Raw genomic sequence first — 13,304 nt, forward strand, 5'->3', positions numbered from 1 at the left:
TAAGTGGCTTGTGTATGATAATCCGGCAAGGTCAGAGGCAGAATTTGAACTGAGGATTTCCTGCATCAAAGTCCTAGATTCTTTCCATTGTGTGATGAGGACTTTTATAAAATATGAAAGATTAGCCTAGATGATCACTTAAGTGGAGATGTTGATGATGAAAACATAGATGTAGAATTGGAAAGGATCTAAGAGCTCATTTTGTCTGTATTATTTCATAGAAAATGTCTTGAGATCAAGATTTTGTCCGAAGTCATACAGGTAGTACATGACAGGTATGCTAACCCAGGACTCCAACTTCAATCAAAAACTCCTCCTTCTTGCCTTCTATGTACATTATGTTTACAATCTGAAGAAATATTTACTTTCTTGAGTTGAGTGCAATCTCCTAATTGTGCCTAGAACACTCTTTTGCTTTAAGCAGGGTTTTATTTATTTATATACTTTATATGAAACAATTTGATGAATACCTGGTGCTTTACAAAGAACCATATTGTTATTAAAGAGATTGTGGTTATAATGGATGTCTAACAACTCTAGCAAGAACTTTTACAGTACTTGGTGGGGGCTCAAAAGCAAACATCTACTACCACCTGGTGGTAGGAACATGTACTACAGTCAGGGGCTATTAGACCTAATTACAAAACATTCAAAGTCTATGCCTTGCAGAGCCAACCCTATTGAGTGACGAGATGTATTGAATTATAGAATGTTACAGCTCCAAAGGACATAGGAGACCATCTAGTCCAACATTTTCATTTTATCATCTCCATTTCAGGCAATTTAAGCCCCTTCCATCTCCAGCCCTGAACTTGTGTTTCCATCCCTGGGATCCTAGGCTCTGATTGGTGAGTTTTCACTTTATCTAGGCTAGATCCAGCCCCAACCCCCCCACTTCCAAAACATCACCATTTTGTACCATTCTACATTTATATTCTTTACTACTAAGATATCGCCATGTTATACCATGATATGTTTATATTTTATACCCTGTTTTGAACTGTAACTACAAGAACAGTAATTAAATCAACACATTATTCCTAGGAAGAACAGGACACTCAAGTACCCTGTGCCTCTAATCATAATGCCATCTGATTTCTCTGCCCAAAAATAAACATATGAATGAACAAATAAGTAAGCAAAAAGGTAGTAAATAGATAAACGAATGAGTGGATGGAAAGATGGATGGATGAATACCACACAAACTTCTTTTTGTAATCTGTCTTTTGTATATGTTTTCTTTCCTTGGACTATCTTACTGTATTTGTATCCCCAGTGGGTAGCATGATGTCTGGACATAGTAAGCACTTTGCTAAGCCATTCATTCATGCATTCATTCATTTATTGGTAAAATAAAATGTATGGTCCCCAATATGTAGGAAATCATGTCTTTAGGCAAGGGGGTCCAAGAGAGTTTTGTTATAATTTATGTTAGACAAGTATATTTAGGTCTCAAGTAATGTATATAATAAATCCCACAAAGAGGTCTCATATATTTGAATTTATAATATGTATAATAAAATGAATTTATAATTATGTAAAATGTGGTAATTTGGTCTAGCACAATGGAAATATGCAGTGAAAATTTGAATAATGTAACTACTCTGTGGGAGTCATTATTTAAACTATTTAGGGTCTATATTGCAACCACACCAGTATTATAAACAAAAGATTAATATTGCCCTCTATTCAGGGATAGATTCATACAAAGGCAGAATTAGTTGTTTCCTAAAGAGTGATTTAAGGAGTCCTGGGAAGGCCATTTACCATATGTTGCCACATTTCCTAAAATTCTAGCCTTAGATATTCTTTCCTTTGGATGAGGCATTATCCTCTCTAGAGGCTTGGGACTAGTAAAGCTACCGCTGGACAAAAATTCTAACAAGATCGTGGACAGAACAAAAAATGTATTGTAACCGACACAGAAAATATTGCTTCGGCAACTTAAGAGTCTTGCCTGAGGATCAGACAGTTAAGCGCTTTGACTGTGATCACAAAACTGGTCAGTGTCAGGCTAGGTTCCATGAATTTAAGTCCAATACTCTGGTATTCTACACTGTCTCCTTTTCTACAGTAAATATAATCATGTTCTAATTCAAAATAATGCTGGTAATTGGGGGAGCAGCCAAATGAAGGCAGTTTAAATGGTGGAGGGCCATGAGTCCATGTAATATGATTATGAGAGGAATAGGAGATACTCATCCTGGAGAAGGAAAGACAGATTCTGGTGGCTGAGGACAGAGAAGACTCTGGATTTTCATGTTTTCACAGAGTTACAATGTGGATGAAGAATTAGCTTTATTCTCTTTAGCCCCAAAGAGCAGAACCAGAAGCAATGGGCAGGAGTTGAAAGGGGGTCAAGGTATACTTGATATCTGGAAAAATCTACTAACTGTGGGTGTTCAAAATTAGAAGATTTGGAAACTTGTGGGTTCCCTCTTAGTGGAGCCCTGCTAATAACTGGTCATCCAGCCACTATTTGAAAAATTCCGATGTCAGATAACGCCTTCTCATTTGAAAATTTTGTGATTTTGTTCCTATGGCTAAAAGCCAATTTGAAGTTGATTACTGTCCTAACAACTAACTCTATCTTAGGAATTTTTGCTCTAGGGCAAGTACTACACAATAAACTAAAGGCAGGCTTCATAAGTAGGGAATAGGACTGAGTGGCAAAGAGGTGAAGCCAGACAGTGATGGCCATCTGATAACATCATTTTAAATCAGTATTCTTTCTAACTATATGTTAAAACTGTTTCTCATAGATTTAATATATTTCTAACTGGTCTTACTGTTGATTTAAAAGTCCTACTAGCCCTTTTTAAAGTTTGGCAATAAACAGTTAATGAATGAGGTTACTTTTGTTTAGAAATATAAATTTTGTGCATGAAGCAATTAGGGAAAAGGTTGCCCTTTCATTAGTCACTTCTGAGATATTCATATCCTAGACATTTTTTCAACCTGAATAGAGATTTAATAAGATAAATGAGCCAGTAGCAGTGAGAGGTGGAGTTTCATGTGTTTTATCAACTAATTACTTCCTGCACAAAGTAGAATTGCCGACTTCTCTCTACCCAAAAAGAGCCTTGATATATAGAAAATTTAGATTCCCCCTCCCCGATTGGCCTCTTGGGTTCTTTTCAGCTATAATATTGCATGATGGAATGACATAGAGATAGATCATGAATATGTTTCAATGTGAAAATTCCAATGTTCTCAAACAGTTTTCACGCATCCACATTTAGAATACAAAATTTTATTGAAAGATTAAAAAAGATAGCCAAGATACTAACATTAATTCAAATGAATTTTTCAAATCCTAATTAATATGACCAAATCTTTGTCATCATAATTGCACTGGACACTTTCGATATGTTTATTGGATGATTTTAAAGAATGAAAAGGCAGTGGAAAAAATAGGATGTACATTTAGAAGGCAGATATTACCTAATTCATCATGTTTTCTCTAGCTCTAATTCTTGCATTAACCCAAGCAAGGAAAGAAGGCATGTAATAGTGAAGAGACAATGGACCTCAGCATCAAGAAGACTTATTAGCTGTGTGATTCTATTCAAGTCAGAGCCAGTGTCTCCCTGCTCAAATGTGTCTAATTTCCTACTATGGTGAGTTGCAGACCATTTGCTGATCTGCTTTGTTGGGGTTGTTTCTTTACTGTGTGTACCCTGTATCAAGGTTCAGCAAACTATGGCCTCTCTGTAGTTCATGTGGTAAGAATTTTTTAAAACGTTTTTATGTAAAGTTGTATTATGTTTTAAAATGTAAAAAAGATATTAGCTCAGTTATAAAAACACCTGGTTCAATTTGGCCTGTGGTTTCCACTTTGTTGACTGCTACCATAAATCAATGAAATTATAAATCCGGACACAAAATGGACAAACATTTATTGTCAAGTAAATATATTAAGGTGCTATTATTTCATTTCATATGTGACATCCCATTCCAGCGGGGAAGTGATATGAAGTACAGGAATTAGAACTTTTTTCGTACTTAAAAGATTTAAAATTGAACATACCTCTGTCACTTAGGACATATGTGTCCTTGGGTGAGCCATATCATCTCTATGGGCATCAGTTTCCTCCTATGTAACATTGAATCATAAACTCTGAGCATTAGAAGGAACTTGTGTAAAATTCCTTCTACACCATTTATACCCTGTGCAAGATGCAGAGCAGATGTACAAGTTATAGCATTGGTACAGGTTTTGGCAATTGGCAAAATATGTGTCCCTCCAAAACATATACACATAAATACATGGAGTTATAAAAGAATACATAGCCAATGAGAACACTATTTTAACTCTCTAACTCAAAAGACTGATATTAGTATTAAATATATTTTATTTTAATACATTTAATATTTCATTTTTCCCCAATTACATGTAAAAACAATTTTTAACAGTCTTTTTTTTTATTTCGAGTTCCACTATACTCCAAGGGCTAAAAACCTGTGTGTACTCTTTGACCCAGCAGTACCACTTCTAGATCTTTATCCCAAAGAGATATTAAAAATGGGAAAAGGACCAACAAAAATATTTTTAGCAGCTCTTTTTGTGGTCGGCTAGAATTGGAAATTGAGGAGTAACTGCTGAACAAGTTGTGGTATATGAATGTAATGGAATACTATTGTTCCATAAGAAAATGATGAGCAGGCAAACTTCAGAAAAACCTGGAAAGACTTACATGAACTGATGCTGAGTGAAGTGTGCAGAACCAAGAGAATATTGTACACAGTAACAGCAGCATTGTGTGATGACCAAACTGTGATACACTTAACTCTTCTCAGCAATTCAAGGATCTAAGACATTTCCAAAAATTTCATGATGGCAAATGTTATACACATCCAGAGAAAGAATTGTGGGGTCTGAATACAGATCAAAGCATACCTCTCTCTCTGTCTCTCTGTCTCTTTCTCTGTGTCTCTGTCTCTGTATCTGTCTCTCTCTCTCTCTCTCTCTCTCTCTCTCTCTCTCTCTCTCTCTCTCTTCATCTCTCTCTGTGTCTCTATATCTCCTTTTCATGGTTTTTCCTTTGATTCTAATTCTTCTTTGCAACACTAAGTGGAAATGTCTAATATGATTGTACATTTATAGTCTATATCATACTGCATGTAGTCTTTGGGAGGGGGGAGTAGAGGGAAAGGGAGAAAATTTAGAACTCAAAATCTTATAGAAGTGAATGTTGAAAACTAAAAAACAAATAAATAAATACCATAAAGTTAAGTCACCTTCAGCTAAAAAAAGTAACACTAAAAATAAATTTTGAGTTCCAAATTCTTTCCCTCCCTTCCTCCCCTGCCCCTTCATTGAGAAGGTAAGCAATTTGATATACATTATACAGGTACAGTTATGCAAAATATATTTACATATTAGTCATGTTGTAGAAGAACACACAGACCACAAAATAAGTTATGCTTTAATCTGCATTTAGGATCCATCAGTTCTTTCTCTGGAGATGATAGCATCTTTCATCACAAGTCCTTCAGAATTGTCTTGGATCATTGATTGCGGAGAATAGCTAAGTCATTCATAATTGGTCATTGTACAATATTACATTTACTATGCACAGTGTTTTTCTGGTTCTGCTCTTTTCACTTTGTGTCAGTTCATGTAAGTCTTTCCAGGTTTTTCTGAAAGAATCCAGCTCATCTTTACTCATAGTACAATAGTATTCCATCACAATCATATACAACTTGTTCAGCCATTTTCCTATCAATGGACATCCCCTCCATTTCCAAGTCTTTACCACCACTAAAAGAACTGCTATAAACACTTTTGTAGATACAGGCATCATTCCTTTTTTTAAATCTCTTTGGGATATGGACCTAGGGGTGGTATTGTTGAGTTGAAGGGTATGCATGGTTTTTTAGCCCTTGGGCATAGTTCCAAATTGCTTCCAAGTTCACAACTCTATCAACAAATCATTAGTGTCTCAATTTTCCCATATCCCAGCTTTTGTCATTTTCCTTTTCTGTCATAATAGCCAATCTAACAATTGTGAAGTGGTTCCTCAGAGTTGTTTTAATTTTCATTTCTCAAATCAATAGCAATTTACAGCATTTTTTTCTAATGAATACAGATAGCTTTTATTACCTTATCTGAAGACTGCCTATTGATATCCTTTGACCATTTCTCAATTAGAGAATGGCTCCTATTTTTTATAAATTTTAATCAGATCTATATACAGTTGAGAAATAAAGCATTTATCTGAGAAACTTGTCGTAACTTTTTTTTTACATTTATGATTATTCAGTGTTTTTCTATCCATCCTATTTGCCTCCTATTTATCCTACTCTTGTGCTCTTCTTTTCACTCTGTCTATTCTTAAAAGTGTTTTGCTCTTGACTAATGCCCCGCCCAATGCAATCCCTTCTAACAGCCCCTCCCCTTTTTCCCCTTCTCCTCCTCCTCCTCCACCTGTAGGGTGATATAGATTTCTATATCCAACTGAGTGATTATGTTATTCCCTCTTTATGCCAATTCCAATGAGGGTAATGTTCAAGCACTGCCCCCTACCACTGTCTCATCTTCTCCACTGTAAAAGCTCTTCTACATATACTTTATGTTTGATAATTTATACTGTTCTACCTCTCCTTTTCCCCCTCTCGCAGTACATTCCTCTTTCTCACCCCTTAATGTTTTTTTAGATATTATCTCATCATATTCAACTCTCATCCATGTCACTATTTATGTATACTCCTTCTAACTGCCTAAGAAAGAGAATGTTTTTAAGGGTTACAAGTATCATCTTCTCATGCATGAATGTAAACAATTTAACTTTATTGAATCCATTATGATTGTTCTTTCCTGTTTACCTTTTTTATTATTGGAAGGTCAAATTTTCTATTCAGATCTGGTCATTTAATCAGGAATGATTGAAAGTCCTTTATTTCAGGGGCAGAGCCACGATGGCAGCTGGAAAGCAGAGACTCGCTTAAGCTCCCCTCCAGGTTCCTCCAAACACCTATAAAAATGGCTCTGAACAAATTCTAGAGATGCAGAACCCAAGAAATAGCAAAGGGAAGCCCAGGACAGTTGGCATGGTCACTGGGAAGGGTCTATCACATGGAGCTGGGAGTGGAGCAGAGTAGAGCCCAGCATGGGCCGCGCCAGGACCAACCAGATCAGGAGCCAGGTGGAACAGGCCTTAGGGCCGTGAATCAGTGAGCTGTGGCAGTTACCAGACTTCTCAACCCACAAATGCCAAAGACAACAGAGAAAGTTAGTGGGAAAAGCTGTGGGGAGTGGAAGGAGCTCGAGGTTCGGCTACCACCCTGGGGGTGGCGGAGGTGGTGCACCTCTGAGGCTGCTTCCAGAGCTACAGCTGCAGTTACTTCCAGCCCCAGACCCACCTGGTGGAAAGAATTAAGTTGCGGATTAGAGCAGGAGTGCAAAGCCTGCTTTGCCCTACCTGGATCTGGGTTGCAATCCTTGTTGCCAGCTCTTGGGGGAGAAGGAGTGCTGGTGTGGCAGAGCTTGTTGCATAGACATAGCTCTGAAAACAACAGCACATCCCCTCAAGGATGCAACAAAGTACTCTCTACTCTACAAGCAGTCATACCCTGATGAAAAGCTCAAGGGTCAAGTACTTGGCTGGGAACATGAACAGGCAGTGAAAACAATCTCAGATTCAGACTCAGACTTTGGAATCTTTTTTTTTTGGTGACAAAGAAAACCAAAACATACAGCCAGAAGAAGTCAGCAAAGTCAAAGAGCCTACATCAAAAGCCTCCAAGAAAAATACGAATTGGTCTTAGGCCATGGAAGAATTCAAAAAGGATTTGGAAAAGCAAATAAGAGAAGTAGAGGATAATTGGGAAGAGAAATGAGAGTGATGTGAGAAAACCATGAAAAACAAGTCAATGACTTGCTAAAGGAGACCAAAAAAATGCTGAAGAAAACAACACCTTAAAAAATAGACTAAGTCAAATGGCAAAAGAACTCCAAAAAAGGCAATGAGGAGAAGAATGCCTTGAAAGGCAGAATTAGCAAAATGGAAAAGGAGGTCCAAAAGACCACTGAAGAAAATACTACTTTAAAAATTAGATTGGAGCAAGTGGAAGCTAGTGACTTTATGAGAAATCAAGATATTATAAAACAGAACCAAAGGAATGAAAAAATGGAAGACAATGTGAAATATCTCATTGGAAAAACCACTGACCTGGAAAATAGATCCAGGAGAGATAATTTAAAAATTATTGCATTACCTGAAAGCCATGATCTAAAAAAGAGCCTAGATATTGTCTTTCAAGAAATTTTCAAGAAGAACTGCCCTGATATTCTAGAGCCAAAGGGTAAAATGGAAATTGAAAGAATCCACTGATCGCCTCCTCAAATAGATGCCAAAAAGAAAACTCCTAGGAATATTGTTCCTAAATTCCAGAGCTCCCAGATCAAGGAGAAAATACTGCAAGCAGCCAGAAAAAAACAATTTCAGTATTGTGGAAACACAATTAGGATAACAGAAGATCTAGCAACTTCTACATTAAGAGATTGAAGGGCTTGGAACATGATGTTCCGGAGGTTGATGGAGCTAGGATTACAACGAAGAATCACCTACCCGGCAAAACTGAGTATCATGCTCCAAGGCAAAATATGGATTTTCAATAAAACAGAGGACTTTTAAGCTTTCTCAGTGAAAAGACCAGAGCTGAATATAAAATCTGACTTTCAAACACAAGAATCAAGAGAAGCATGAAAAGGTAAACAAGAAAGAAAAATCATAAGGGGCTTACTAAAGTTGAACTGTTTTGTTTACATTCCTGCATGGAAAGATGATGTATGTAATTCATGAGATCTCAGTATTAGGGTAGCTGAAGGGAATATACATACTTACATACATACATACGTTATACACACACACACACACACACACATATATATATATGTATATATATATATATATACATATATATATATATATAGACAGAGGGCACAGGGTGAGTTGAATATGAAGGGATGATATCTAAAAAAAATAAAATCAAATTAAGTGATGAGAGAGGAAAATATTGAAAGAGGGAGAAAGGGAGAGACAGAATAGGGTAAATTGTCTCACATAAAAGTGGCAAGAAAAAACAGTTCATTGGAAGGGAAGACGGGGCAGGTGAGGGGGAATGAGTGAATCTTGCTCTCACTGGATTTGAATTGAGGAGGGGATGACATACACACTCAATTGAGTATCTTACCCCACAGGAAATGAGGAGGAAGGAGATAAAAAAAAGGGGGGATGACAGAAGGGAAGGCAGATGGGGGAAGAAGTAACCAAAAGCAAACATTTTTGCAAAGGGACAGGGTCAAGGTAGAAAACTGAATAAAGGGGGACTGTATAGGAGGGAGCAAAATATAGTTAGTCTTTCACAACATGAGTATTGTGGAAGGGTTTTACATAATGATACACCTGTGACCTATGTTGAATTGCTTGCCTTCTTAGGGAAGGTGGGTGGGGAGGGAGGAGGGGAGAGAATTTGGAACTCAAAGTTCTAAAAGCAGATTTTCAAAAAAAAGTTCTTTTTGCATGCCACTGGGAAATAAGATATACTGGCGATGGGCCACTGAAATCTATCTTGCCCTACAAGAAAGGAGGGGAAAAAGGGATGGGGTGGGGAGTGGGGTGACAGAAGGGAGGGCTGACTGGGTAATGGGGCAATCAGAATATATGCCATCTTGGAGTGGGGGGGACGGTAGAAATGGGGAGAAAATTTGTAATTCAGAATCTTGTGGAAATCAATGCTGAAAACTAAAAATATTAAATAAATAATAAAAATAGGAAAAAAAAAGAGCATTAGAGGACTGTTGCAAAAGTTTTTTAAAAAATCTTGAGCCTTATTGTCATTAAGACTGAGAGCATATTAACATCTACTAACTCATATACTTCCTTCCAAATTCTAAAATATTTTTATCAGAATAATCAATGTAATTGTGAACGACATCCTTGATGAATGTATACAGGAAAAAGACCTCCTAAAACAATATCCCGTAGAAGACCACATTTTCACAATTACAAATTTTACTGAAAGACAAAGTAAATACAAGACCCCGATGTGTTTACTATTTGTTGTCTTATTTTGTATTTTCCATATATATATTGCATTATTATTTATACAGTTTTATGAAAAAATCCCTTGGTATTTTCAGTGGCATTACAATAAATATGAAGATAAAAAAGATAGTTATGTCTGAAGAAATCCAATACTTAAAAATGAAGTTTTAAATATAAACATTGTTTAAAAAAATCTGTGCAGTTGACCCGCAACTATATTTATCATTTAATATACTACTTGTCATGAACAATTAGAAAAATAAATCTTTAAAAGAATAAAAAAAATTCCTTTATTTCATTGAATAACAATTTTCCCCCTGAAGGATTATACTTAGTTTTGAATTTTGGTTGTAATCCAATCTCATTTGTCCTCCAGAATACCATATTCCTAACCATCTGATCCTTTAATGTAGAAGCTGATAAAGCTTGTGTTATCTTGACCTTGGCTTTATGACACTTGAATTGATTTTTTTTTTGGCTGCTTACAATATTTTTTCCTTGACCTGGGAGCTTTGTAATTTACCTATAATCATCCCAGGAGATTTCATTTTGGGGTCTCTTTCAGGAGATGATTGGTGCATTCTTTCCATTTCTATTTTCCCTCTGATTTTAGAATATCAGGGTAATTTGCCTTAAACATTTCTTGAAAGATTATGTCTAGATTATTTGTTTTTGATTATGTCTTTCACATAATCCAACAGTTCTTAAATCCTTGATCTATTTTCCAGGTCATTTGTTTTTCTTTTCTTTTTTAAATTTAATTTATTTAATATATTTAGTTTTCAGCATTGATTTTCACAAGAGTTTGAATTACAAATTTTTTCCCCATTTCTACTCTCTGGCCACTCCAAGATAGCATATATTCTGATTGCCCCATTACCCAGTCAGCCATCCCTTTTGTCACCCCACTCCCTAACCCATCCCTTTTTCCCCTCTTTTCTTGTAGGGCAAGATAGATTTCTATGCCCCATTGTCTGTGTATCTTATTTCCTAGTTGCATGCAAAAACATTTTTTTTTTTGTTTTTGAACATTTGTTTTTAAAAACTCTGAGTTCCAAATTCTCTCCCCTCTTCCCTTCCCACCCACCCTCTCTAAGAAGTCAAGCAATTCAACATAGGCCACATGCGCATCATTATGTATAATCCTTCCACAATACTCATGTTGTGAAAGACTCACTATATTTTGCTCCTTCCTAACCTATCCCCCTTTATTGAATTTTCTCCTTTGACCCTGTTCCTTATCAAAAGTGTTTGTTTTTGATTACCTCCTCCGCCATCTGCCCTCCCTTCTATCATCCCCCCTTTTTTATCTTCTTCCTCCTTCTTTCCTGTGGGGTAAGATACCTGATTGAGTGTGTATGGTATTCCCTCCTCAGGTCAAATCTGATGAGAGCAAGATTCACTCATTCCCCCTCATCTGCCTCCTCTTCCCTTCCTACAGAGCTGCTTTTTCTTGCCACTTTTATGTGAGATAATTTACCCCATTCTATCTCTCCCTATCTCCCTCTCTCAGTATATTCCTCTCTCATCCCTTAATTTCATTTTTTTAGATATCATCCCTTCATATTATATTCAACTCACCCTGTGCCCTCTGTCATATATATATATATATATATATACACACACACATATATATATACATATATATACACACACACATACACACACACACACACACACACACACACACACACACATATATATATATATATATATATATATATATATATATATATATATATATATATATATATACATATATATGCATATTCCCTTAAGCTACCTTAATACTGAGGTCTCACGAATCATACGCATCATCTTTCCATGTAGTAATGTAAACAAAAGAGTTCAACTTTAGTAAGTCCCTTGTGATTTCTTTTTCTTGTTCTTTTTCTTGATTACCTTTTCATGCTTCTCTTGAATCTTGTGTTTGAAAGTCAAATTTTCTATTCAGCTCTAGTCTTTTCACTGAGAAAACTTGAAAGTCCTTTATTTTATTGAAAATCCACATTTTGCCTTAGAGCATAATACTCAGTTTTGCTGGGTAGGTGATTCTTGGTTGTAATCCTAGCTCCATTGACCTCTGGAATACTGTATTCTAAGCCCTTCGATCTCTTAATTTAGAAGCTGCTAGATCTTGTATTATTCTGATTGTGTTTCCACAATACTGAAATTGTTTCTTTCTGGCTGATTGCAGTATTTTCTCCTTGACCTTGGAGCTCTGGAATTTGGCAACAATATTCTTAGGAGATTTCTTTTTGGGATCTGTTTGAGGAGGTGATCAGTGGATTCTTTCAATTAATGTTTTGCCCTGTGGCTCTAGAATATCAGGGCAGTTCTTCTTGAAAATTTCTTGAAAGACAATATCTAGGCTCTTTTTTTGATCATGGCTTTCAGGTAATTCAATAATTTTTAAATTATCTCTCCTGGATCTATTTTCCAGGTCAGTGGTTTTTCCAATGAGATATTTCACATTGTCTTCCATTTTTTCATTCCTTTGGTTCTGTTTTATAATATCTTGATTTCTCATAAAGTCACTAGCTTCCACTTGCTCCAATCTAATTTTTAAAGTAGTATTTTCTTCAGTGGTCTTTTGGACCTCCTTTTCCATTTTGCTAATTCTGCCTTTCAAGGCATTCTTCTCCTCATTGGCTTTTTGGAGCTCTTTAGCCATTTGAGTTAGTCTGTTTTTTAAGGTGTTGTTTTCTTCAGTGTATTTTTCAGTATTTTTTTGGGTCTACTTTAGCAAGTCATTGATTTGTTTTTCATGGTTTTCTCGCATCCTTCTCATTTCTCTTCCCAATTTTTCCTCTACTTCTCTAACTTGCTTTTCCAAATCCTTTTTGTGCTCTTCCATGGCCTGGGACCAGTTCATGTTTTTATTGGAGGCTTTTGGTGTAGGCTCTTGCACTTTATTGACTTCTTTAGGCTGTATGTTTTGGTCTTCTTTGTCAGCAAAGAAAGAATCCAAAATCTGAGACTGAATCTCAGTGCGTTTTCGCTGCCTGGCCATGTTCCCAGCCAACTTACTTGACCCTTGAGTTTTTCAGTGGGGTATGACTGCTTGTAGAGTAAAGAGAAGTATGTTCCAAGCTTGGGGGGATGTGCCAGCTCTGCCACACCAGCACTCCTTCCCCAAGAACCCCCAACCCGGACTGGACTTAGACCTTCAGGGGGCTCTGCACTCCTGTTCTGATCCGCCACTTAATTCCTCCCACCAGGTGGGCCTGGGGCCGGAAACAACTGCAGTTG

Source organism: Trichosurus vulpecula, chromosome 6 (genome assembly GCF_011100635.1).
Source record: "Trichosurus vulpecula isolate mTriVul1 chromosome 6, mTriVul1.pri, whole genome shotgun sequence".
NCBI classification, from domain to species: Eukaryota; Metazoa; Chordata; class Mammalia; order Diprotodontia; family Phalangeridae; genus Trichosurus; species Trichosurus vulpecula.